The sequence below is a fragment of the Oreochromis aureus genome, linkage group 13, assembly GCF_013358895.1.
Source record: "Oreochromis aureus strain Israel breed Guangdong linkage group 13, ZZ_aureus, whole genome shotgun sequence".
Classification (NCBI taxonomy): Eukaryota; Metazoa; Chordata; class Actinopteri; order Cichliformes; family Cichlidae; genus Oreochromis; species Oreochromis aureus.
Genome location: NC_052954.1, coordinates 23,425,290 through 23,431,289, shown reverse-complemented (window position 1 = coordinate 23,431,289; position 6,000 = coordinate 23,425,290). Strand labels below are relative to the sequence as shown.

Genomic DNA, 6,000 nt, shown 5'->3' with positions numbered 1-6,000 from the left:
TTTAACAGGAAATTCTAAACACTGACAGCTTAAAATAATGATTATATAAATGAACAATTTACCTGTCACATTTCCCTAATGCCCAAATTAGCACCTTTAGATTGTTTGTTCTGTTAGTGCACTAACTCTATAATCTAAAGAAGACACTCGGATATCCCAGATGAGTAACAAAATAAGCAAATATAAAATACTTTAAATATTTGATGTTTTATTGGTAATTTTATAGTAAATGTATTTTTTTTAAATTTCTTACAAAAGTCCAACCATCAATTTAGTCATTGATTTTTCTGCAGCTTTTTATGGGCCGGGTTGCAAAGGCAGCAGTCTAAGAAGAAAAGTCCAGACTTCCCTCTCTCTAGCCATCTCCTCCCAGCTCAGTATTCTCAGGCCATCTGAGAGACATGATCTATCCAGCATGTTCTGGGTCTTCCCCCATGGTAGGATGTACCTGAAGGTGCCCAAGAGGCATCCTAGTCAGATGCCTGAACCACATCAGCCTTTCAGTGTTGTAATATGAAAAAACAAATAATAAATAAAATGCATTTGATCTTTTTCACAATCTTTTCAGATGAAGAAATGTTAACAGACTAAAAGACTTCTCCTATGAAATAAAATAATCTGACCTGATTACATTTATCCAATCTCCTTTTCACAGTTGTCTCCTTCTGCAGCATTGCGCTGTTTGTTTTAAAAAAAGGAATCTATGTAGTCCTGTGAAGAATCAAGTGCACCATTAATGTTTCATTAGGACATAAGAGGTTAAGGAGCAGCCAGGTGCTGCAAATCAAATTTGGGAACAAAGTCCTTTGAAGAGACAAGAGGGGACACAGCACACTTGCACTGGCACTTTGGTGGAGGGATGATGATTTGGGCTTGTTTTGGAGCTACTGGGACCAGTTGAATTAACCATGATCTCCTCTGTATGCTAAAGAATTCAAGAGGCAAATGTGTACAACAGCTAAAGCTTGGCCCAAACTGGAGCGTGCTGATAAATTCACAAGAGCAAATCGTCAACAGAATGGCTGAAAAAGAAAAGATTCAAGGTTTTACAATGGTCCAATCAAATGTGTGGGACCTTTAGAGAGCTGTACATGAGTGAATACACACAAATCTCAATGAACTGAAGCAATGTCGTAAAGAAGAGTGAGCCAAAATTTCTCACTCATAAAATCATAGAGAAAAAGATTACTTCATATTATTGCTCCTAAAGGTGATTCTACAAGCTACTGAATCATGTAGTATACCTAGTCTTTTGCAGTCCTGTGAAAACATCCTTTTTCTTATGACTGTACATAAACAAAGTCATGTATTTTCCCATTGAGGTGAATGCAATACAGTTAAAAAAGCTTTTCATTTCATTTCTGAGTATCAGTCTATCTGCTCAACTTGCAGTTTCATCTCCAGCTAATTTGTAAATCAAAGTCTCTCTCAAGTCAGTCTCTTACTTAGGCTCATGTTTTCTTGAAACGTTTCTCTTTCAGAAAACCTGATCCAAATAAGATTCCCACAACTGAAAGCAGAGTGGCATATAGCAGGCCAGGGACAAAATGGAAATTGTATCCATTACATTAAGTTCGTAGCAGTGTTCATTTTTGAGCAATATGTTGTTAGCCAGAAAAAGGACTTTACATATCTATAAAGACCAAGCAGGATATTTCTTGAGTTAAATAAATATATAAATAAATAAAAACATATGTACTCACCCTACCAGAGTGGCTGTGGCTCAGGAGGTAGAGCAGGTCATCTGCTAATTGGGAGGTTGGTGGTTCGATCCCTTGTTGCTCTAGTTTTCATACCAAAGTATCCTTGGACAAAATTCTGAACCCCAAGTTGCTCCTGTTGCATTAATCACAGTGTGACTGTATGAATGTTAGATAGAAAGTACTTAGGCAAAAAACCCCAAAATCTTTTAATTAATGGGTGAATGAGACATGTTGTATTAAGCACTTTGAGTGGTCAAGCAGAGTGGAAAAGTGCTATATGGATGGGTGGACACTTTACTGTAAATATACAAATTAAAGTTGTTCATATTTAAGGTTGGTGTTGTCATTTGGGAGACCCGCTCAGCCCTCTACAAACAAGTTGATCTTCCCTGTGTGCAAAGAGAGAGAGGGTGGAGGGTGTTGTACCTCATTTCCAATTGGCATCATCTCCATAGCACACAAGTTGTGTCAGCAGGGCAGAACTAAACTGCTGCAAGCTTCAGTAGTTGCTCCGCAATTTAATTCAAAGTGGATTTGAGGTGAATTATGAGTGTCAAACTAGGATTATCATCACAAGACTGGTTCGCCTATTAAACGTCTGCTCAATAATTAATGCTCGGGACTGCTTTTAACAGTCTGTCCTAATAGGTCTGAAACAAGAGACTGTAGGACTTATTGAAGTTGTTTGTCTAGATTTCGTCTTTGACCTTCTGGGTATAAAATGTCATTATTTCCTCATTTTATCCTACTAGATATTTGTGTGTAATGTCAGAATGATATGTACACGAATTTGAATTGAATTGAATTATTGACATTTGAGCCAATTTTTAAAAACTGTGTTGGCAAAAATAAAAGCTAATTTCCCTGGTTGAATAAAAGATTTTTTTTAAAATCTGCTTTTAGTAACTGTTGAATAAAAAACCTTCAACAATTTTTTATATCCATGCATTTTTTTCCCTACCAGTTGCAGGGTGCTACGCCAGCTGTCATAGGACAAAAGGCAGGGTCTGGACAGATTTTCAAAGGGCCAACACAGAGAGACAAATAATCATTCACACTCATATTCATACCTACAAGCAATTTAAAATCACCAGTTAACCTAGCTTGCATTTCATTGGACTTTGGGGGGAAGCCAGAGAGAGAATCCACAGAAGCGCAGAACATCGGTCATGTAGGTAACTGTGCTCTCAAAGACTAATCCCGCTCAACTTCCTCTTTAAGATTTTGTTGTTTTTGTTATGTGTATTTTCTTTCTGAACATTAAAAGGTATGTGATGCTATACATCAAACTATAATATTGGTGCATAATGTGCATGATGGTTTCCTTGTGCATGTGACTCCTGAGTTCTTCATGTGTATGTTGATGAATTAAGGAGCAAGGAATTTAAGGTATTCATTCCACAAGTGGAAATAAATATCTGTGCCCATGAAATGAAATTATTTCCTTGTGATTATGTTTTTTTTTTCTTGCCATAACTATAATTCAATACTCCGGTCTCCACCTTTATCCTGAATCGGATAAGTGGAAAAAAGTCAACACATGGCTTGATGTACATTCTATCACCTTGAGCTACAAACATAAAATTATGCCAGCCAGTTTGGATAAAATAAGGAATCTGAAAACTCACGAAAATTTTAACCAAACTAATTTAATGTATCCATATTTGTGATTACAGCATTACCTGTGTCCTTGTACCATTATAAGAAGACAACAAGATACACACAAACTAGACAGTCTGCAGCACCACTAGTAAAAGCCCACACAGGGGAACCTTTAATAAAATATTTAGTACAAATTCATACAGCCGTTAGTTAAGCACCTTGCACAGGCAGGACCCAGCTGAATAAATAAACATAGGAACAGAGAAGAACTCCAGCGTACTTTACTCGTGACTAATCCCCTCGTCTAGGTTCATTCAGGTATGTTTACAGTCCTGGCTTACTGACTGACTGACTAGCTTTTTGTTTGTATGTCTATTTAAAAGAAGACTACACCATAAACTACCTGACAAATTCCATGAAATTTGGTGGTGCAGATGTGAGGCACTGATGCACATCTGCAAATAAGCATCGGCCTCTATGGAAGTTCAGTCTCTGAGACATCACTATGTCCTTTGCGGAATTCACATTTTCACTATTTGTAGACAGTTGAAATGTTTGTGGGGGGTTTTATGTAGTATTGAAAGCAGTTACACTGCTGTTATAATAAACCTTAGATGAAAAAAACGTTGTACAGACCAACAGGTCTGTATTTTTCCCTGCATGTTCTTCATTCTCTTTGTGTATCTGTAAGACTGTGACTAATGAAACAATAAAATTAAGTAATGAAAAACATTACAGCACTTGACTGAACTTAGTTTCACCCCAGAAAGGCCTGGAAAACATTTGAACTTTTTAACTTACTGTATAAAAGCTATGTTGACAATTATATGTTATTTATTTATCCCCCCATTGCTACAATTATTTTGGGTGGCACGTTTCTTCTACAAATTCTACATGAAAAATATGGTCATCGAGTCGTGACAGCTTAAACCTGACACTTTAAATTACGTCGGCTTGCCCCCCAAAATGTAATTTGGCATGGTGTTATGCCAAACTCAGTGAAGTCACTAATTAAGTAATTGCACACAGTTCATAAAAACCCTGCAGAGAGTTCTGCACACTGAAGAGGGCAACCTGCCAAAAGTCTGTGCCCCCATCCCGCTCAAAAACAGTTCTGAATACATCAGCATCTTTGCACACTTGGGCCTCCTCGAGTACCGTTCGTTTCACCTGAAGCAGTGGACCACCAGATTTCACGTGAGAACAGTATAGTTCTGTCATTCACCTCATATTCTGTCACACATACACACCTACTGACCAGTTTTGTACATTGTGAGACTGCTGTCACAGTGCCTACGGCAGGGCAGATGTCCCTTCATATGGACAAAGCCAGGGAGAAAAGACAGCTTAGATCTCATTAGCAAATTACTACATCAGTTCATCAGTATCCACGCCATGGAGCAGCCTCAGGCTTTTCCACCCACACCCCATCAACAGCTTTCATTCTCATTCAGGAACCTTTGTCCTAATGTTCTTGAGCAAAAAAAAACCTCATAACTAAATCCAAATGACAAGACCTTTCTGCTTGCATACTGAAAGGTTCCTCTCTTATAGCATGTGTCTGCATTTTCTCCCAACATGCACATTGCACTTTGTCCTTTTGGAAAACTGACTCCATATAATGCTTCACTTCAAACCTAGCAAAAGGACACATTGTAGAAGTTTTATGTCTGGCCTATTTGTTCTTGATTCTGGGCTACAATGTAGCAAGTATATTCACAAATTTATGTTATTATAATTTTAACCCAAAAGCTAATATGTATGTTAATGGTAAAATTAAAAAATGTATTTCTCAGCAGCTGCACAAGCCGTACCATATACATCAAACCTGCTTATTACTATTTCTTGGGAGGGAAAAATATACAGAAATGTTTATTTTACTATTAATGTATTAAGTATAAAGAGAGCACTGCATTTCTGATTAGACCGGCATTTCACTTGAAATTGCTTTCAGCTGCTCTTTATCTTTCACTATGCTGTTTACCCATTCTGAAATAATAAGCAGAAAAACCTGGGAAAGACAGAATTTATAAATAAAGACCTTAAGATTAGCAAAAATAAACCCAGTAAAAAACCCATCAAAACAAGCTTAAAAATACAGAAAATATGCTGAACTTTTAGCTGTTTTCAGCTCAACAGCAAACAAAATCAACACATTAAGTGATAATTTTTTAAACAAAAACCACCTATCATGACAACATAGTCCAATGGGAAAGCTTTGTGCATGTGATTGCTTGATTATGCACTCATAAACTCCTAACTTTCACATCTGCATATTTACATGTAAACACTGAGTCAATTTACATGGTAATTAACTGTTCTCTATACATGTCAATGACCATTTAAGTCTGTCTGGCATGTAATTCTTTTTGATTTACTGGAGCTCACAATAACATAATAATAATAATATAAAAAATTCATCAAGGATGCAAATCAGAATCTGCTGGTCCCCAATTTAGGTCAGTCATTAGCACTCAACACACAAGGCCAGTTAGCGCCAAACAAACTATTGTTTAAATTGGATTTTTTTTCCTCTTATATTTCCATTTCGATTCTGTTTCTACAAATTATCTTACAGCTCATGAATTGACAATTGGAGAAGCACCCCAGAGCCATGGAAGTTGTTCCCATAGAAACTGCTCTCAACCTGTCACTGCTCTTTGTCACAAAGTCACCAGTTCAAGCTTAGCTGCTA

The 6,000-nt window shown here is 37.0% G+C and overlaps 1 long non-coding RNA gene across 1 annotated transcript in view; it reads right to left on the bottom strand.

The window, feature by feature from the left end:
* Positions 1 to 287: 287 nt before the first annotated feature.
* The window catches only part of LOC120443210, a 72,991-nt gene continuing 67,278 nt past the window's right edge, over positions 288 to 6,000 (bottom strand). The window contains exons 3-5 of the long non-coding RNA XR_005615234.1: positions 1,704 to 1,836; positions 624 to 711; positions 288 to 497 (exon numbers count right to left, since the gene is read on the bottom strand). This is a non-coding gene — a long non-coding RNA (uncharacterized LOC120443210). The remainder of the gene's footprint in view (positions 498 to 623; positions 712 to 1,703; positions 1,837 to 6,000) is intronic.